This window comes from Geotrypetes seraphini, chromosome 2 (assembly GCF_902459505.1).
Source record: "Geotrypetes seraphini chromosome 2, aGeoSer1.1, whole genome shotgun sequence".
NCBI classification, from domain to species: domain Eukaryota; kingdom Metazoa; phylum Chordata; class Amphibia; order Gymnophiona; family Dermophiidae; genus Geotrypetes; species Geotrypetes seraphini.
In genome coordinates, this window is record NC_047085.1 from 109086369 (window position 1) to 109107508 (window position 21140).

A 21140-nucleotide genomic window follows, 5' to 3' on the forward strand; every position below is an offset into this window, starting at 1 on the left:
AAATTCTTTCTTACTATTTAGTCCCGTTTCCCTCTTTTCACTGTGTCTACACACAGCTTGTCACCCCTTTCCCTCACCCCTCCATTATCTTACTATTTTCTTCCCCCTTTATTTATCTCCTCCTTCCATCCAGTATGTGTTCTTTCCCCAATTCCATTCAGCATCTGCTCTCCCTTCTCAACTGACATCCATCTGCCTTCTGCTCTCTCTCCCTTCTTCTCACTTCCATCATCTGTCCCCTTCTCTCTCTCTCTCTCATCTCCTCCATTCCATCATCTGCCCCTTCTCTCTCTCTCTCTCTCCCCCCCCCCAACTTCCATCATCTGCCCCCCTTCCCCTCACCTTTGTGGGTCACTTTCTTTCCCCTGAGGGTGGCTCATGTCACAGGGGAAGCTTTGGCCGAGCAGAACCGCTTGATTGACAGTGGAACTTACTTGATTGATGTCGATGCTGGGGCCCGTTGCCGTTTGAAGGAAAAAAAAAAAGGTGGAAAAAAGGAACCTGTAAAGGCGAGAGGAAGGGAAACCTCCAGGACAGCTGCTTTTTGCCCTCCTTCAGCGGCCCAAGAGTTCAGACCAGCAGCGGCAGCTCTGTATGCTTTTAACTTCGGCACAGAGCTGCCCCTAATCAATAGTTTAGCGCGGTTTCATGAGGCAGCCTCGGGGCCTTTGATAGCCGGCCCGCTTCGATGATGCGATGTGGGCCGGCCTAGCAAAGGCCCCGAGGCTGCCTTATGAAACCGCGCTAAACTATTGATTAGGGGCAGCTCTGTGCCGAAGTTAAAAGCATACACAGCTGCCGCTGCTGGTCTGGAGGTGCGGAGACAAAGCAGGAGGCAAACGCGGTGGAAGGCAGGAGTCCCGGCGAAGGCAGGAGTCCCGGCACAGCGACTGCAACAGGAAGTTGCAAGTCAGCTGACGCCGGCCTTTCGTTGCGGCGGGGACCGAATCCTTCGCGGACCGGCAAGATTTTGTTTGCGGACCGGCGGTTGAAGAACTGTGCTCTACACTGTGTGCGCTGTGACGAGAAACTTGTGCGCTGCGAGGTAATATTTTGTGCGCCAGCGCACCCCAGCGCAGCTTAGCGGGAACACTGATTGTAATTAACCCAGCATATGCTTTGTGCGCAACACAGAAAACTGAGTCAGGGGAATTAGCTCAAGTGGTAGAGCGCTTGCTTAGCATGTGAGAGGTAGTGGGATCGATGCCCACATTCTCCATGGATCCTTTTGCTACTTTAGGTCTTACAAAGGAGAGGAGTGGGATCTAGAAAAGCATGCTAAAGCAGTAATTTTCAGCTTCTAAACACTGAAGCCTGTAGTTTCCATAGGATATTTGGAAATCTGGAAAGATGCTGTTTTTGGTGGAGGGTGAGAATGAGTAAAAAGGCTGAAAGTCCTTAGAAAGTAGTCTGGAATTGAGGTTTTCTGATATGGGGTGTGCAGAAATCTGTTAAGGATCATGTGGTAAAACGTCAGGATTGTAATTAACCCAGCATCTGCTTTGTGCGCAACACAGCAAAATGAGTCAGGGGAATTAGCTCAAGTGGTAGAGCGCTCGCTTAGCATGTGAGAGGTAGTGGGATCGATGTCCATATTCTCCATTTTTTTTTTTCTGCAACCAAAGAGCTGAAATAAAAAGTTTGACATGCTGTTGGATCTGCAACTACCTAGTCTAGGTTGAAAGGAAGAACTTGCAATGCTTAAAAGGTATCCTGTATATGGAAGTTCCTGGATTAAATAAGGACAAAAAGTGATCTGTTAGCCTTTGGTTGGCTGTGAAAAGGATCAGTGAGAGCTAAAGAGAAAATAGCAGAAGAGGCCCTTATTCATCTGTTCTTCCCTTTCTCCTAGTTTCACACCCCTTTTATCATATACAAGAGCACAAATCACTGAAGAGTTGTGACTGTACTACAGCAGGCAGGTGAAAAATGGTCAGCGGACTTTACAGCATTCTTCTTCTCTTTTTCAATGAAACTAGATTGAGATAGTGATTTTGGTTCTGCACAGAGAAGCAGTTAGGCTTGGCTCAGCATATCATCCTTTTTCATCTTCTGAACTGCTTCAAGAAAGAGGGGAATTAGCTCAAAAGGTAGAGTGCATGCTTTGCATGCGAGAGGCAATGAGGTCAATGCCCACATTCTCCATGGATCCTTTTGCTACTTTAGGTCTTCCAAAGGAGAGGGGTGAGATCTAGAAAAGCAAGCTAAAGCAGTTATTTTTAGATTCTAAACATTGAAGCCTGTAGTTTCCACAGGATATTCAGAGATCTGGAAAGATGCTGTTTTTGGTGGAGGGTGAGAATGAGTAAAAAGGCTGAAAGTCCTCAGAAAGTAGTCTGGAATTGAGGTTTTCTGATATGGGTTGTGCAGAAATCTGTTGAGGAAAACGTGGTAAAACGTCAGGATTGTAATTAACCTAGCATCTGCTTTGTGCACAACACAACAAAATGAGGCAGGGGAGTTAGCTCAAGTAGTAGAGAGCTCGCTTAGCATGTGAGATGTAATGGGATCAATGCCCACTTTCTCCATGGATCCTTTTGCTTCCTTAGGTCTTACAAATGAGAGGAGTTAAATCTAGAAAAGCACTCTAAAGCAGTAATTTGCAGCTTCTAAACATTGAAGGCTGTAGTTTCCACAGGATATTCAGAGATCTGGAAAGATGCTGTTTTTGGTGGAGGGTGAGAATGAGTAAAAATGCTGAAAATCCTCAGAAAGTAGTCTGGAATTGAGGTTTTCTTATATGGGTTGAGCAGAAATCTGTTGAGGAAAATGTGGTAAAATGTCAGGATTGTAATTAACCCATCATCTGCTTTGTGCGCAACACAGCAACTTGAGGCAGGGGAATTAGCTCAAGTGGTAGAGCGCTTGCTGTGCATGTGAGAGGTAGTGGGATCGATGCCCACATTCTCCATTTTTTTTTCTGCAACCAAAGAGCTGAAATATAAAGTTTGACATGCTGGTGGATCTGCAACTATCTAGTCAGATTGAAAGGAAGCATTTGCAATGCTTAAAGGTTATCCTGTATATGGAAGTTCCTGGATTAAATAAGGACAAAGAGTGATCTGTTAACCTTTGGTTCGCTGTGAAAAGGATCAGTGTGAGCTCAAGAGGAAATAGCAGAACAGGCCCTAATTCTTCTGTCCTTCCCTTTCTCATAGTTTCAAGTTTCAAGTTTCAAGTTTATTGATTTTTGATATCCCGATCATAAAACAAATATCTGACCGGTTAACAATTTAAAAAAAAGAGTTTCAAATAAGAGAGTAAGAACTAGTTATAGGTGTGTTGGAAAAATTAACGAAAACATATTAGACATATACTGACAAACATGACCGTGAGGAAAATTTGGAAGGAGGGAAAAAGTTACATAATATTAGAGGAAATGAGATAGAGGGAAGGGATAGAACATGAAGGACACGGGTGCAAGGTATAAATGATATGCGCTGAAATGAAAGAGATCTTTTGTGAAAAGGATGAGTAAGTGAGTGGATATAAAAGATTAGGATTTATTAAAGGCATCCTTGAATAGAAAAGTTTTAAGATTAGTTTTAAATTTAGGTAAATGAATTTCATCCCGAAGAAATTGGGGGAGAGAATTCCATAATGTAGGGGCTGTTATAGCAAAATTTGTTTTCCTTGTATAGTAAGATTCTTTTAAGGAGGGAATGAAAAGGAGTTTTTGGTCAGTAGATCGTAAGGTACGTGGAGAACTTTGGGGTATTAGTAATTTGTCCAAAAATAGGGGCAGATGTGAAAGTTTGATTTTAAAAGAGAGCAGTAAAATTTTATAAGTTATACGGTGTGTAACCGGGAGCCAATGAGCCTCCTTAAGGAGCGGGGTAACGTGTTCGAATTTACCTGATTGGTAAATGAGTTTGATTGCGGTATTTTGTATAATCTGCAAACGGCGAATTTCTTTTTGGGGTAGTCCATTTAATAATGAATTGCAGTAGTCTAGATGAGAGATAACTAAAGAATGAATGAGAATAGTGATCGAATCGGTATTTAGGGTGGAAGTAAGTGAACGAATGATACGAAGTTTAAAGAAACAAGTTTTTACAACTGTACTTATGTGATCATGGAAAGTGAGATCTCTATCTAGAGTAACCCCCAGTAATTTTATTTTAGTGTCCATAAGTAAGGGTGTGGATTTGATGTAGATTGTTCCTGGTAATGTTTCGGATTTTTTAATGGGAAGGAGTAAGCCACAAGATTTGGCTATATTAAGTGAAAGTTTATTAGAAAACAACCAATCACTTAGGATATCTAATTTAGTGTTAAGATCATTAATATCCGAAGAGTTTGAAGTATTGATGGGATAAAGCAGCTGAATATCATCGGCGTAGGCGAAAATTGAAAATCCTAGCGATTGTGCCAAAGACAGAAGAGGGGATAGGAAAATGTTAAATAGAAGTGGGGATAGGATAGAGCCCTGAGGAACTCCGAAAGTTTGAGTTACTGGAGTAGAAGTTTGGTTATTTATATGGACTTTAAAGTTGCGTTGATGAAAGTAAGATATAAACCAGTTAAGAGCGGGACCTGTGATGTTGCAGTCAGCTAATCTAGATAGGAGTAAAGGGTGGTCAATGGTGTCAAAAGCTGCAGATAAGTCAAGGGAGATTAGTATAACCGATTTTAGATGGTCGTGAAAGTATTGAATAGTAGAAATGAGACCTAGTAATGATAATTCAGTAGAATGAGAAGTTCGAAAGCCAGTCTGATAAGGATGTAAGGCATGAGTTTGATCAAAGAAATCTGATAGTTGAGAGTGAATCACTTTTTCGATAAGTTTAGAAATAAAAGGCAGATTGGCAATGGGACGATAATTGTTAGGTAAAGAAGGATCAGTGTTGTATTGTTTTAGTTTTGGAAAAACTAGAGCTGATTTCCATGCGGTAGGGACACAACAGTCAGAAAAGGATTTGGAAATCAATTCCCTTATATACGGTCCAAAGAAAGAGAAAAATCTTTTGATAAGATGAGGAAGGAAACTTTCATTAATGTTATTAGGTAATTTTATGGATTGTAAAATAGTAGTTAGTTGAGTTAGTGATGGTACTTTAAAATTAGAGAAAGAACTGAGAGGTAGAAAAGTTAGATCATTATTAGTAGGAATGGTAAAAGCAGGAGGGGAAGGTCCAAGATTGGTACGAATAGTGGTGACTTTGTTGTTAAAGAATAAGGAAAGTTCGTTAGCAGATGGTATATTTGAAACAGGGGGAGGAAGTTTTTTTTTAGAATACTTTGATAGAGATTGGGCAATACTGAAAAGAGTGGATGAATTGCTAGAGGTAGAGATAAGTTTTGAGTAGTAGTCCTTTTTAGTCTGTTGAATAGTCTTTTTATAGTGAGAAGCTTTTTCTTTATAGGAAAGAAGGTGACTGTTAGAACGAGATTTACGCCATTTGTTTTCTGCAGTCCGGACCTGTCGACGGAGGAGGATCAAGTTTTCATTAAACCAGGGTTGTTGTTTTCTTAAGGAAGTGTTGAGAGTGGGTTTATTTTGTTTGATAGATGAGGGAGCTAATGAGTCTAATAGGGTTTCCGTAGCTGTTTCCCAATTGGAAAATTGTTCTGTAATTGGAAGGGAAGAGAAATCTGTGAGATTTAGAGTAAAAGAAGATTGTATGGCGGGAAGAGTTATATTATTTAGATCACGAGAGAAAGAAGAATTATGTGTTTTTGTAATGGGATTTAAATGAGTTGGAATATTTGATTGCCAAATAATTAGTGTATGATCTGACCATGGTACAGGGATGAAATCGAAAGTATGAAAGAAATGGATCATGGTGGTTGGGCAGAGAATCATGTCCAGAGTATTTCCTGCTGAATGAGTGGGCGTATGGATAAGAGGTGAAAGAGATAAATCAGCTATTGAGGTTAGGAGTTCAGAAGAGTTAAAGTGATTAGGACAGTTAAAGTGAATATTAAAATCTCCAAGGATTATTGAATCAGGATAAGGATATGATAAAAGGACACCCCTTTTATCATAGTCAAGAGCCCAAATCACTGAAGAGTTGTGATTGTACTACAGCAGGCAGGTGAAAAATGGGCAGCGGACTTTACAGCATGCTTCTTCTCTTTTTCAATGAAACTAGATTGAGATAGTGATTTTGGTTCTGCACAGATAAGCAGTTAGGCTTGGCTCAGCATATCATCCTTTTTCATCTTCTGAACTGCTTCAAGGAAGAGGGGAATTAGCTCAAATGGTAGAGCGCTCGCTTTGCATGCGAGAGGCAGTGGGATCAATGCCCACATTATCCATGGATCCTTTTGCTACTTTAGGTCTTACAAAGGAGAGGAGTGAGATCTAGAAAAGCACGCTAAAGCAGTAATTTTCAGCTTCTAAACATTGAAGCCTGTAGTTTCCACAGGATATTCGGTAATCTGGAAAGATGCTGTTTTTGGTGGAGGGTCAGAATGAGTAAAAATCTGAAAGTCCTCAGATTGTAGTCTGGACAGTGGCGTACTAAGGGGGGGGGGCGGGAGGGGCGGTCCGCCCCGGGTGCCAGCCCTGAGGGGGTGCTCCCGGCCTTGCCGTTCAGTCCCCCCCACCCCCGAAGGACCGCTCACCCCACTGACCTTCCTGCACCACCTGCGAAGCAGCCCGCAGCGTCAGTGATCCCTGAACTGCTTGGGCGCTGCTTCCTGCGCCGCAGTCCCGCCCATCCTCTGACATCAGAGAGGGGCGGAACCGCAGCGCATGAAGCAGCGCCTAAGCAGCGCAGGGATCGTGTCGCGATCCTGCTGCGGCTGCTTCATAGGTGGTGCAGGAAGTTCAGTGGGGCGAACGGTCCTTTGGGGGTGGTGGGGGGACTGAACGGCAAGGTCGGTAGCATAGGTAGTGCTGCTTCATAGGTGGTGTGGGGAGGCCAGGGGGGTGAGCGGTCCTTCGAGGTGGGGCGGTCGGGCAGGCAGGCAGGCTTTCAAGGGGGGACAGGCCTTCAAGGTGGGGGGACAGGCAGGCCTTCAAGGGGGGAGGCAGGCCTTCAAGGGGGGGACAGGACTTCGGGGTGGTGTGCAGACCTTCAAGGGGGAGGGACAGGCCTTCAAGGGGGGCAGGCAGGCCTTCAAGGGGGGGCAGGCAGCCTTCAAGGGGGGGCAGGCAGCCTTCAAGGGGGGGACAGGTCTACAAGGGGGTGGGGCAAGCCTTCAAGGGGGGACAGGCCTTCGGGGGTGTGCAGGCCTTCAGGGGGGTGCAGGCCTTCGGGGGTGGTGCAGGACTTCGGGGGGTGCAGGACTTCGGGGGGTGCAGACCTTCAAGGGGGTGCAGGCCTTCAAAGGGGGGACAGGCCTTCAAGGGGGGACAGGCAGGCAGGCCTTCAAGGGGGGGACAGGCCTACAAGGGGGGGGTGCAGGCCTTCAAGCGGGTGCAGGCCTTCAAGGGGGGGACAGGCCTTTGGGGGGGTGCAGACCTTCAAGGGGGTGCAGGCCTTCAAGGGGGGACAGGCCTTCAATGGGGGGACAGGCAGGCAGGCCTACAAGGGGGGACAGGCCTACAAGGGGGAGACAGGCAGGCAGGCCTTCAAGGGGGGGGGACAGGCCTACAAGGGGGTGGGACAGGCCTTCAAGGGGGTGCAGGCCTTTAAGGGGGGAGAGGCCTTTGGGGGGGACCCTGTTTTAGAAGTACACGGAGGGAAGGGGTGTTCAAAGAGACGTGCATATGCCAATTTTGGGTGGGGGGAGGAAGAAATAATGGGTCTGAAAATAGAGGAGAGGGAGAGAGATGATGGACCATGGGATTTAGGGAGGGAAGGAACAGAAAGGGAGGGAAATTGGACACAAGGGATGGTGTGGAGGAGTGATAGAGATACTGGATAGGAGGGTAATTGGGAAAAGAAAGGGAGAGATGGTGGACTCTGGGGTGGTGGGGAAGGAGGGAGAGATGCCGGATGAAAGGGTAGTTAAGAAAAGGTGGATCTGTGGAGGGAGATGAAAAAAAGGAAAGATACTAGACTTCCTGGGGAGGGAAGGGAAATGGAAAGGGAGGACAGAGTTGGCAGATGGATGGTTAGCATGCAGAAAAAAGAAAGAAGGAGACCCTGGCAAGCAAGTTATCAGAAGAAAACCAGAGCCTTGGACCAACAAGATTTGAAATATAACCAGACAACAAAAGGCAAAAAAATTAATTTTATTTTCTGTTTTGTGATTATAATATGTCAGATTTGAAATGTGTATCCTGCCAGAGCTGGTATTGGACTGCAAACGTGAGCTAGGATTTAACAGAGAGAGGAAAAGTCCTTTTTGTTTCTTTATTTTATTTATACCACAGCGCCAGTGTGGTTAGGAGAAGCCAAAGGTGGTGAAAAAGCTATAAAACCCACCAGGATTTTTGAAAAAAATCACCCAACTGGGCAGGAAAATCGAATTGAAAAACCAATTCAATAGGCTGAATCGAATCGAAATTTTTTTTGCTGAATCTGGCAGCATTAGTTTGCGCTACTGTCTTAGACTTTAGGACCTGGGATTGGTTAGAGATTGCATCCTCAGTACTCAGTGAAATGAGGATTTGGTCAGACTTTTGAAGGGTCTGCAGAAAAAAAATATTGTATAGGCCGGGGACATGAGACAGCAGGAAATGGGAACTTTTCTTCCTTCTATTTTTGTGAATGGAAAGGCTGAGGATGTCAGATTGTTCAGTTAAAATATGTGCTTTATAAGAAAATATAATAACGTGTTTTATAAAGTTTATAGCATAGCTGGCCTACCCAGTGAGGTGTTCCTAGTGGTGGTGGTGGCAGCGTGTCAATGTGTTGAGAGGAAGAGGTGGTCTGGGAAATTCTGCTGAGCAAACTCTGGGCCCATTTCCACCCCCCAGTTAATCCACTCCACTCAACTGATTCACACACTGAGTGGGTCTTTGGGTGTTGTTTTGGGATCTCTTCCAGTGGTTTATCAGTATCTCCTTCTGGTCCAAGGAAGGAAACTTTGTTATCCTTAGCATTGACCTACAGAATATGTTTGTAACAGCGCTGCTTGTGTGGCATTAGGCTATGTAGTGATCGAAAGAAAAAAACAGACCTTTGCACATTTTTGCACTATATGGTGGGTGTATGAGGAGATTCACATTTCCTGCACAGCTAAGTCCATGTGAAGTTACCTTGTGCTGTATTTGACATCTAGCAAGGTCTCTGTTGGAAAGGAAAGATCTAAACTTAAAAATGAAGTGGCCAGAAGTTATGGTAAAAGCAAATAGTGTAGCTGGTTTTAAGAAAGATTTGGACAAATTCCTGGAGGAAAAGTCCATAATCTGTTATTAAGACATGGGGGAAGTGTCTGCTTGCCCTGGATCGGTAGCATGGAATGTTGCTACTCTTTGGGTTTTGACCAGGTATTAGTGTCCTGGATTGGCTACCATGAGAATGGGCTACTGGGCATGATGGACCATTGGTCTGACCCAGTTAGGCTATGCTTATGTTATGTTCTCATCTGTAGGGGCTTTTGTTTTCACTTCTTATTTTAATGTATTTTTTTGCTGGGAACTTAGTGTTTTTTTATAATGGGAACAAAAATGGAAGAGAATTAATATTTGTGGGATGAGGGGGTAACTAATTTCTTTAGCTAAATAATTCAATCCACTTCAAACGGACATAGGAGAACTCACACACCATTCACACACCCTCCAAACTTTTATATTCTCTATGGCTTTACATACTAGACTACATTATGATACTATACATAATTCATGGTCCTGCCATCCTATTTATGTATTTATCTTGCAATGTACTATGACCAGAAGACTGTGTTAGTTTTCTCATTATTATTTGTTGCTTCTATCCTTGAGTATCGATAATATTTCTTATTGTGATATGATGTACTGAAGGGAGCTGTCACTTGGTTTTTCTTGTTAGGCTTCCTCGGAAGCCTTTGTTGTATATTTTCTATTTTATAACTATGAAATCAATAAAAATATTTTGAACAGAAAAAAAAAAAAAAAGAAAAAAACAGTTTGACAACCTCCTAGCCATTCGAGCTGCAACACTCGACCCTCAACTCTACAACCTATTGACCTCGACCACAGACTGCAAAACCTTCAAAAAGAAATAAAAACCCTTCTATTCAAAAAACACAAAAAACTGAACTAACACAATCAGAACTGTCCCAAGCATCACCTGCAACTACTCCATATGTACTTCTGATGTCATGACAATTCAGACATAATTTATGTTATGTTATGTTTGGAATATAAGAAAATTTTCACTGCCTGTTTCTATTCTGACCATTTATTCCGTTTCATGGTCATTACAAAAAATATTTTTTTATATGGGGGGGGGGTGTCAAAAAATGATGGGCCCCGGGTGCCACATACCCTAGGTACGCCACTGAGTCTGGAATCGAGGTTTTCTGATATGGGGTGTGCAGAAATCTGTTGAGGATCACTTGGTAAAACGTCAGGATTGTAATTAACCCAGCATCTGCTTTGTACGTAACACAGTAAAATGATGCAGGGGAATTAGCTCAAGTGGTAGAGTGCTCGCTTAGCATGTGAGAGGTAGTGGGATCGATGCCCACATTCTCCATTTCTTTTTTTCTGGAACCAAAGAGCTGATATATAAAGTTTGACATGCTTGTGGATCAGTAACTACTGAGCAAGGGTCATTGACGCCATTTGTGAAAGCTTCAGGTTTGAAAATAATTCTACATGCAAAATGACACCAGCGCAAGGTTTTAAAAATTATAACCAAGATTTATTAAATTATTGTTTCTATTTTTCCATTATTAGATCAAAAGAACAGCATCATTGCTTACCGATTGCGCTAATGGGAGATCGTTATTGTGGCCAAAGGCTGGCCTTCTCACAACGGTCTCGTTTTTCTATCTCATTACATTCTATTATATAACTTTTAGCTCAGTGACATCATCAGTATACTAACGAATGACAATTCACCAAAGAGGTGGTCTTAAAAGTTTTGACAAAGGAAAATAAATCCCTCCATGTTTATATGTTTAAAAGTTTAGAACAGTACATTTGATTTCTGAATTAATATTATAACATATTCAAAATAATTCTACAATTATTAACAGGGTGCTGAGAAATGCTCAGCCCTAAAGGAAAACTCTCTTCCTAAATTGACAGTAACTTTAGTCTGGAAGAGGAAAGCTGACAGCTTCATGTTACACACAGTGATAAGCATGGGCTTCCAATGCCCCCCCTTCCTATGCTGGAGACTGACTCTAATTACTCCCAGATGTTGTCTCAGGATTTTCCTTAGTGTTTCTTCAGGTTTAAAATATATAAAATATTAGAATTTAAGTACACACCATTCTTTCATATATCTTTCATATCAATCATTCCTTCGTTCATTCGGGGCCCCTTGCACATATTCATACTTAATGCATTTTATCTCTTAGTTTAGGACATGTGATCTTCCTAGCCAGTCTACAGTACATGTGGTATTACTTAACACCACGCTGCTGGGAGCGGGAAAACTCAGAGAGGACAAAGAAGGCAGAAAACTAATCACTGGCACAAGATGGTGTCCAAACAGAGAACCCAAACTGGATTCCATGTAATCATGTAATCATGATTTCCACCATGATTTGGCTCAACAGCAAAGTACATACACAGATATTATTATGCTTTCCCTTATATTAATCCTTAGTGTGTTTTTCTCTGGCCTTAGCTACATTATATTCAAATTTTTATTCACCTGTTTTTCCGTACGCTTCTATTTGGGCGTGGTCCTTAACTAACACAGATGTTTGTCTAACTAGAATTACCCAGAATCATACGAAAAACTGGCCTTTTGTAGAAAACTTCACAAAAATACTGCACTTATCATGTCTTAACATCCATTCCCATTTCCGTCCCATAACCAGCACGCTGGCCACGAGCCACTACTCAATACCTAGTCAGGTTGAAAGGAAGCACTTGCAATGCTTAAAAGGTATCCTGTATATGGAAATTCATGGATTAAATAAGGACAAAGAGTGATCTGTTAGCCTTTGGTTAGCTGTGAAAAGGATCAGTGTGAGCTCAATAGGAAATAGCAGAAGAGTCCCTAATTCATCTGTTCTTCCCTTTCTCATAGTTTCACACCCCTTTTATCATATACAAGAGCACAAATCACTGAAGAGTTGTGACTACAGCAGGCAGGTGAAAAATGGGCAGCGGACTTTACAGCATGCTTCTTCTCTTTTTCAATGAAACTAGATTGAGATAGTGATTTTGGTTCTACACAGAGAAGCAGTTAGGCTTGGCTCAGCATATCATCCTTTTTCATCTTCTGAATTGCTTCAAGAAAGAGGGGAATTAGCTCAAATGGTAGAGCGCTTGCTTTGCATGTGAGAGGCAGTGGGATCAATGCCCACATTCTCCATGGATCCTTTTGCTACCTTAGGTCTTACAAATGAGAGGAGTGAAATCTAAATCAGTAATTTGCAGCTTCTAAACATTGAAGCCTGTAGTTTCCACAGGATATTCAGAGATCTGGAAAGATGCTGTTTTTGGTGGAGGGTGAGAATGAGTAAAAAGGCTGAAAGTCCTCAGAAAGTAGTCTGGAATTGAGGTTTTCTGATATGGGTTGTGCAGAAATCTGTTGAGGAAAATGTGGTAAAACGTCAGGATTGTAATTAACCCAGCATCTGCTTTGTGCGCAACACAGCAAAAAGAGGCAGGGGAATTAGCTCAAGTGGTAGAGCTCTTGCTTAGCATGTGAGAGGTAGTGGGATCAATGCCCACATTCTCCATTTTTTTTTTCTGCAACCAAATAGCTGAAATATAAAGTTTGACATGCTGGTGGATCAGCAACTACCTAGTCAGGTTGAAAGGAAGCACTTGCAATGCTTAAAAGGTATCCTGTATATGGGATTTCATGGATTAAATAAGGACAAAAAGTGATCTGTTAGCCTTTGGTTGGCTGTGAAAAGGATCAGTGTGAGCTCTAGAGGAAATAGCAGAAGAGGCCCTAATTCATCTGTCCTTCCTTTTCTCATAGTTTCACACCCCTTTTATCATATACAAGAGCACAAATCACTGAAGAGTTGTGACTACAGCAGGCAGGTGAAAAATGGGCAGCGGACTTTACAGCATGCTTCTTCTCTTTTTCAATGAAACTAGATTGAGATAGTGATTTTGGTTCTGCACAGAGAAGCAGTTAGGCTTGGCTCAGGATATCATCCTTTTTCATCTTCTGAACTGCTTAAAGGAAGAGGGGAATTAGCTCAAATGGTAGAGTGCTTGCTTTGCATGCGAGAGGCAATGGGATCAATGCCCACATTCTCCATGGATCCTTTTGCTACTTTAGGTCTTACAAATGAGAGGAGTGAGATCTAGAAAAGCACGCAAAAGCAGTAATTTGCAGCTTCTAAACATTGAAGCCTGTAGTTTCCACAGGATATTCGGAGATCTGGAAAGATGATGTTTTTGTTTGAGGGTCAGGATGAGTAAAAAGTCTGAAAATCCTCAGAATGTTTTCTGATATGGGGTTTGCAGAAATCTGTTGAGGATCATGTGGAAAAACGTACTACAGCAGGAAGGTGAAAAATGGGCAGTGGTCCTTACAGCATGCTTCTTTTCTCTTTTTATGAAACTAGATTGTGAAAGCGATTTTGGTTCTGCACAGCAAAGCAGTTAGACTGTGCTCAGCATATCATCCATTATCCCAGGACAATCAGGCAGCATATTCTCACACATGGGTGACGTCACCGACGGAGCCCCCCCAAGGACAGCCTCGAAAGCAGACCTGCTTGAAGATCTTCATAAGAGCTTCTGAGTGCTGCATCGCGCATTCGAGAATGCCTTCCCACCCGAACTAGGGGGCTCATCTCCTGTGAGGATCCTCAGTTCAACGTTTTCCGTGGAGCCGAGAAGACCTGTTCGTCTTAGCTCTGCAGCATTAGTGCTTTGTCTTCACCGCGGCTATCATTTAGTTTTGGTCGCTGTGTTCGCGTCTTCTTTTTCTTTTATTTTACAAAAAAAAAAATATATATATATATATTTGTTTCTTGTTTTTTTGGCCGTCCAGTGCGAGGGCTTTGAGCCTAGGCCCAACCCTATGCCTCTCTTGGTACGGACTTTGTATTTTCTATGTCCCGGCCTCTAACCGGGTTTAAACATTGTTACCTGTGTTGCAGTACAATTTCCGTTACCGACCCTCATAGTCGGTGCATGGTTTGTTTTGGGGTCCGGACATTGCCTTGAAGATTGTCATCGCTGCTTGACCCTCCAACATCAGGCTTTTTTTCGCCGCTGTGTCCGTTTTATCCAACTTTTTGGCACCATGGAGCCTGAGAAAACCTCGGCATCTACCTCGGGGACAACTTCGCTCTCGAAGGCCTCGACTTCGACTGTGGCCTCAGGTTTGAAAGCCTTGCCTTCCGCTTCGACACAGGCCTCGACCTTGAAGACCTCGGCGTCCTCGGTCTTAAAGGCCTCGTCGGTTCCTTCATTGAAGTCTGCTCCTGTGGGTCAGTCTCCTGCCTCTCTTTCAGGTACCGTCCCTAAGAAGCCACCAGAGTCTCATGCTCCGCAACCCGTACCTCTGGGGTTGTCCACCTCCTCGAGACCTTCAGCTAAGTGTGCCTCCAAGTCTCGGGAATACTCATCTTCAAAGTCGCCCTCCTTGGAGCACACTGCTGCACCTACAAGACCTGATCCCTTTGTCTCGGTGCCAATGTTCGAGGACATGTTGAAGTCTATCTTAACCACTCAAATTTCCTCGATAGTGGTTCAACTGGTTCTGTCCTCAACCTTGCTTCCTGTAGACCAGCCTGGGCAGCAGTCTGAGCCTCCTGTAAAGATGCTTCGTGGCAGGTCTTGGAAGCCTCATCATCTTTCTTCTACTGATTCTTCACCTGAACCTCCATCAATGTCTCCGCTGCCTCGGTTGAAGCATCGCTCAAAGCATTCGAAGCCCATTGCTTCCAAGCTTCATAAGGATTCGAAGCTTTCATCTTCAATGCATCCCGAGACTTCATCTAGATTAAAACAGTGGTCTCATCATCGAGGTGCCTCGACCGCTTCATCCCCGAGACCATCAAGATCGGGGAACCCTCTCTCGAGGCCTCTTTTGCGGGACTCTTCTCCTCCTGCCTTGAACCCCGAGAACCTCGCCGTCGAGAAGCTTGAAGCGCAGGCACTCCTTGACTCCACCCCATGTAGGCAGTACAGCTTCTTCATTCACAGTGCGTTTGGACTTGGAGCCCTTGTCTCAATATCCTAGGGAGGCTTCTCCGTCCTACTCGGTGGTCCCTCGGTCTCACTCTGCCTCCCCTGAGGATGCTTCGACCTCGAAGTCCACTTCATTCGCCAAATTGTCTTCGATATGGGGAAAGCTCTTCAATTGGATCTACATTCTGACTCCAAGTATACCCCAGAATACTTGGCTGACATGGAGCTGCCTCATCCGCCTAAGGAGACCTTGAGGTTGCCAATGACTCCAGTCATTAAGCAGACCTTCATGAGATACATGGAAACTCCTTACTCCACTACAGCCATTCCTTCCAAATTAGAGTCCCGCTACTGCACTGTACCCTGCAAGGGATTTGAAAAATCTCAATTATCACATCAGTCTTTGGTGATGGAGTCATCCCTGAAGAAAGCTCATCCTTCTAAACTTTCTGCTGCAGTTCCACCTGGCAGGGAAGGTCAGACCATTGATAAATTTGGACGCCGATTGTACCAAAACTCCATGATGGCTAACAGAATTCTCAATTATAATGTTTTTATCACCTATTTCAATCATTTTCTGAAATTGCTACCTTCCTTTTATCTGGACCTTTCCAAGCTAATTCTTTAGGAGTTTAAACAAATCCTCCAAACTCTATCTCAATTGAGGCTTTTCATGTTACAGGCCTCCTATGATGCTTTTGAACTTTCCTCAAGAGTCTCTGCTTTTGCAGTCACCTTGCCTGGCTGCACATAGTTGACATGGATCCCAATTTGCAGGACCGTCTTACCAACTTGCCTTGTCAAGGGAATGAACTTTTTGATGACTCCATTGAAGCTGCCACCAAGCACCTTTCAGAACACGAGCGCTCTTTTGCTTCTTTAATTTGACCCAAGCCCAAGACTCCTCCTGCTCAGGTATATAAACAACCACACCGTCGTTATCCTCAGAAAATGACACCAGTTTTTTCCAGACTCCACCTCAACTTTCTCAGCAACAGCAGTGTCAGCAGAAGACTCAAACTCCTGCAGCCGCTAAACCACCTGTCTTTTTGATGTTCCAAGTCTGAGCATTCCAACCTCCCTGCATCAGAATTCTCTTCTGCCCACTGGAGGTCGTCTTTCCCATTTCTATCTCCAGTGGGAAACCGTCACATCGGATCTCTGGGTTCTGACCATTCTATGAGAGGGATACTCTCTTTGCTTGCTTTAGGTGCCTCCAGATCACCTTCCAAGAGAGTGTCCTTCCAGTTCATCGCAACTTCCCTTTCTTCTTCAGGAAGCTCAGGCTCTCTTTCGCCTTCGAGCTGACGAGGAGATTCCTCTCTCTCAGCAGAACCTGGGTTTTTATTCCTGTTACTTTCTGGTTCCAAAGAAGACAGGGGACTTGCAACTCATTCTGGACCTCCTAATTTCTGGTTAAAGAGATGTTTCGGATGCTCTCATTGCCGACCTTGTACTCCCTGATGGATCAGGAAGAATGGATGTGCTTGCTGGATCTCAAAGAGGCTTACACTCATATCCCCATTCATCCAGCGTCGTGCAAATACCTTCGATTCAAGGTGGGGAATCTTCATCTTCAGTACAGAGTTCGTTCTTTCGGACTTGCCTCCTCCCCCAGAGTATTTACGAAATGTCTGGTGGTGGTGGCTGCTGCTCTTCGTTCTCAGGGTCTTCAAGTTTTTCCGTACCTGGACGACTGGCTTATCAAAGCCCCCTCCCCTCAAGGGGTTATTGCAGCGACCCAACAGACTATTATGTTCCTCCAAAGTCTGGGGTTCGAAATCAACTTTCCAAAATCCCAACTGATTCCATCTCAATCTCTTCAGTTCATTGGGGCTACCCTGGATACTGTCCAACTCAGAGCGTTTCTGCCTCCACCACGTCGAGATACCCTCATTCGCCTTTGTCATCAGGTGTCTCGTCTTCCATCTATTTCTGCAAGACAAATGATGGTTCTGCTCGGCCACATGGCTTCTACAGTTCATGTGACTTCTTTTGCCAGACTTCACCTTTGCATTTCTCAGTGGACCCTGGCATCTCAGTGGCAACAAGCTACAGACCCGCCTTCCCAACAAATTACAGTAACTCCTTTGTTGAAGCAGTCTCTCCACTGGTGGATGCTCTCTTCCAATCTTTCCAGAGGTTTGCTGTTCCACATTCTTCATCACAAGGTTCTCACAACAGACTCGTCGACCTATGCATTGGGGCCCATGTAGACGGCCTCCGTACCCAGGGTCTCTGGACTTCGGCTGACCGACTTTGTCATATCAATCTATTGGAACTCAGAGCGATCTTCAATGTTCTCAAAGCTTTTCAACACCTTCTTCACGACATGGTGGTGCTGGTCTGGACCGACAACCAGGTAGCCATGTATTATGTCAACAAACAGGGGGTATGGGTTCTCACTCCCTGTGTCAAGAGGCTCTGAATCTGTGGCATTGGGCAATTCATCGGAACATCTTTCTCCGGGCTGTTTATATTCAAGGTCACCACAACAGTCTGGCAGACAACTTGAGTCGCCTTCTGCAACCTCACGAATGGACACTCAATTCCCCCACACTGCATCAGGTATTTGCTCGCTGGGAGACCCCGCAGATAGACCTTTTTGCGTCCCCCCCTCAACAACAAGATGCTTCAGTTTTGCTCTCGAATATACTCTCTCCAACGTCTGGAGGCGGACGCTTTCCTCCTGGATTGGACGGGTCAGTTTCACTATGCCTTCCCTCCATTTCCACTGATTCTCAGGACTCTTGTCAAACTCAAGACGGACCATGCCACCATGATTCTGATAGCTCCTTGGTGACCCAGACAACCGTGGTACTCCTTTCTGCTTCAACTCAGCACCAGGGAGCCTCTACTTCTACCAGTTTTTCCCTCTCTGCTTACTCAGAGTCAAGGATCTTTACTTCATCCCAATCTGCAGTCTCTACACTTAACAGCTTGGTACCTTTAGGCCTGACGGACTCCTCGCACTTCTCTCAGTCTGTTCAAGATATTTTGGTCGCTTCCAGAAAGCCTTCCACTCGACAGTGTTACGGCCAGAAATGGACTAGATTTTCTGCTTGGTGTTCCACACGTCACCTAGAGCTAATGTCCACATCCTTGGCTTCTGTTTTGGACTATTTGCTTCACTTATCGCAATCTGGACTTCAATCTACATCCATTCGAGTCCATCTTAGTGCTATTGCTGCTTTTCATCAGCCTCTTGATAGGAAACCTCTTTCTGCACATCCCGTGGTTTCCCAATTTATGAAGGACTCTTTAATGTTCATCCACCACTTAAACCGCCTCCGGTGGTTTGGGATCTCAATGTTGTTTTAGCTCAACTAATGAAACCTCCATTTGAACCACTTAATAAAGCTCATCTCAAGTATCTCACTTGGAAAGCGGTTTTTCTGATTGCCCTCATGTCTGCTCAAAGAGTCAGTGAGTTACAAGCTATGGTTGCGGATCCACCTTTCACAGTTTTCCGCCATGACATAGTGGTCCTCCGTACTCATCCGAAGTTCTTGCCTAAAGTGGTTTCAGACTTTCATCTCAATCAATCTATTGTTCTTCCAGCATTTTTTCCAAAGCCTCATTCTTACCCTGCAGAAGTGGCGCTCCATACTTTGGACTGTAAACGTGCCTTGGCTTTCTACTTGCAACGCACTCTACCTCACAGAACAGCCCCACAACTTTTCATCTCCTTCAAGCCAAATAAGTTGGGGCGTCCTTCTCGAAGTGAACCATATCCAACTGGATGGCTGCTTGTGGTATTGCGGTATATAAACTGTTATTATTATTATTGAATCTCTTTCTGTTATGCTCAGGCTGGTCTTCCTCTGCAGGGTTGAGTCAAAGGCCATAAAGTTCGAGCTATGGCGGCATCTGTAGCTTTCCTCAGATCAACTCCTATTGAGGAAATCTGCAAGGTTGCCACTTGGTCGGTTCATACATTCACCTCTCATTACTGTCTGGATACTTTTTCCAGACGGGATGGCCATTTTGGCCAATCTGTTTTGCAAAATTTTTTTTCTTAAATTGCCAACTCTCCCTCCATCCCTTTCTGCTTAGCTCTCATGTGTGAGAATATGCTGCCTGCTTGTCCTGGGATAAAGCACTGTTACTTACCGTAACAGTTGTTATCCAGGGACAGCAGGCAGATATTCTCACAACCCACCCACCTCCCCTAGTTGGCTTCTTAGCTAGGTATCTGAACTGAGAATCTTCACGGAGATGCGCCCCCTAGTTCGGGTGGGAAGGCACTTGCGCATGCGCGATGCAGCACTCGGAAGCTCTTATAAAGATCTTCAAGCAAGTCTGCTTTCGAGGCTGTCTGCTGCGGGGCTCAGTCGGTGATGTCACCCATGTTTGTGAATATCTGCCTGCTGTCCCTAGATAACAACTGTTACGGTAAGCAACTGTGCTTTTTCATCTTCTGAGCTGCTTCAAGAAGGAGGGGAATTAGCTCAAATATTAAACCGCTCGCTCTGCATGGGAGAGGCAGTGGGATCAATGCCCACATTCTCCAGGGATCCTTTTGCTACATTAGGTCTTACAAAAGAGAGGAGTGATATCTAGAAAAGTATGCTAAAGCTGTAATTTGCTGCTTCTAAACATTGAAGCCTGTAGTTTCCACAGGATATTCAGAGATCTGGAAAGATGCTGTTTTTGGTGGAGGGTCAGAATGAGTAAAAACTCTGAAAGTCCTCAGAATGTAGTCTGGAATCGTGGTTTTCTGACATGGAGTGTGCAGAAATCTTTTGAGAATCACGTGGTAAAACGTCTGGATTGTAATTATCCCAGCATCTGCTTTGTGCCCAAGACAGCAGCATGAGGCAGTGAATTTAGCTCAAGTGGTAGAGTGCTCGCTTTGCACGTGCGAGATAGTGGAATCGATGCCCACATTCTCCATTCTTTTTTTTCTGAAACCAAAGAGCTGATATATAAAGCTTAACACGCTGGTGGATCTGCAACTACCTAGTCAGGTTGAAAGGAAGAACTTGCAATGCTTAAAAGGTATCCTGCATATAGAATTGAATGGATTAAATAAGGACAAAAAATGATCAGTTAGCCATTTGGTGACTGTGAAAAGGATCATTTTCATCTCCCGAACTACTTCAAGAAGGAGTGGAATTAGTTCAAACATTAAAGTGCTTGCTTTGCATGTGAGAAGCAGTGGGCTCAATACCCACTTTCTCCATTGATCTTTTTGCTACTTTAGGTCTAACAAAGGAGGGGAGTGAGATCTAAAAAAGCACGCTAAAGCTGTAATTTGCTGCTTCTAAACATTGAAGCCTGTAGTTTCCACAGGATATTCAGAGATCGGAAAAGATGCTGTTTTTGATTGAGGGTCAGAATGAGTAAAAAGTCTGAAAGTCCTCAGAATGTAGTCTGGAATTGAGGTTTTCTGATATGGGGTGTGCAGAAATCTGTTGAGGATCACGTGGTAAAACGTCAGAATTGTAATTAACCCAGCATCTGCTTTGTGCGCAAGACAGCAAAATGAGGCAGGGGAATTAGCTCAAGTGGTAGAGCGCTCGCTTAGCATGTGAGAGGTAGTGGGATCAATGCCCACATTCTCCATTCCTTTTTTTTCTGGAATCGAAGAGTGAAATATAAAGCTTAAAAAGCTACCAATTTGCGGATAAGTTCTCCAATAGCTCAGAGAGATTTTTTTTTTTTCTCTGAGCACTTGCAGTGCCAGGGTCCCATAAGGCATGCCCGAGCTCTACCCTTTTCCCCCTGCTTCCCACTAATCCCCAGTCTTTAGTTTCCGCTCGTTCCCATCGGTTGGATTTTCTACAGCTCTCTATTACAACTTTTCTACTCATCACCTTGAAGATGCCTGAATCATCTAAAGAAATGATCCTCATGAATTGTGCGCCCACTGATTAGATCCGGCGCACAAGGTTTCCATGTTGCTTTCATTGTGCGCACATGTCTCCATGTGCACACAAGCTAAGGAAGAGGGCACTGAGAGACTTCATGAAGAGAAGTGAGGCCCGAGAATCTTCCTCCAGCAGCCATCCTCATCGGAATGCAGCAG

The 21140-nt window shown here is 44.2% G+C and overlaps 2 non-coding genes across 2 annotated transcripts; both read left to right on the forward strand.

The window, feature by feature from the left end:
* Positions 1–10444: 10444 nt before the first annotated feature.
* On the forward strand, positions 10445–10517 carry TRNAA-AGC. Its single transcript has one exon. It is a non-coding gene; the product is annotated as a tRNA-Ala (tRNA).
* Positions 10518–20604: 10087 nt separating this feature from the next.
* TRNAA-AGC lies at positions 20605–20677 on the forward strand. The gene has a single exon. It is a non-coding gene; the product is annotated as a tRNA-Ala (tRNA).
* The last annotated feature ends 463 nt before the right edge of the window (positions 20678–21140 follow it).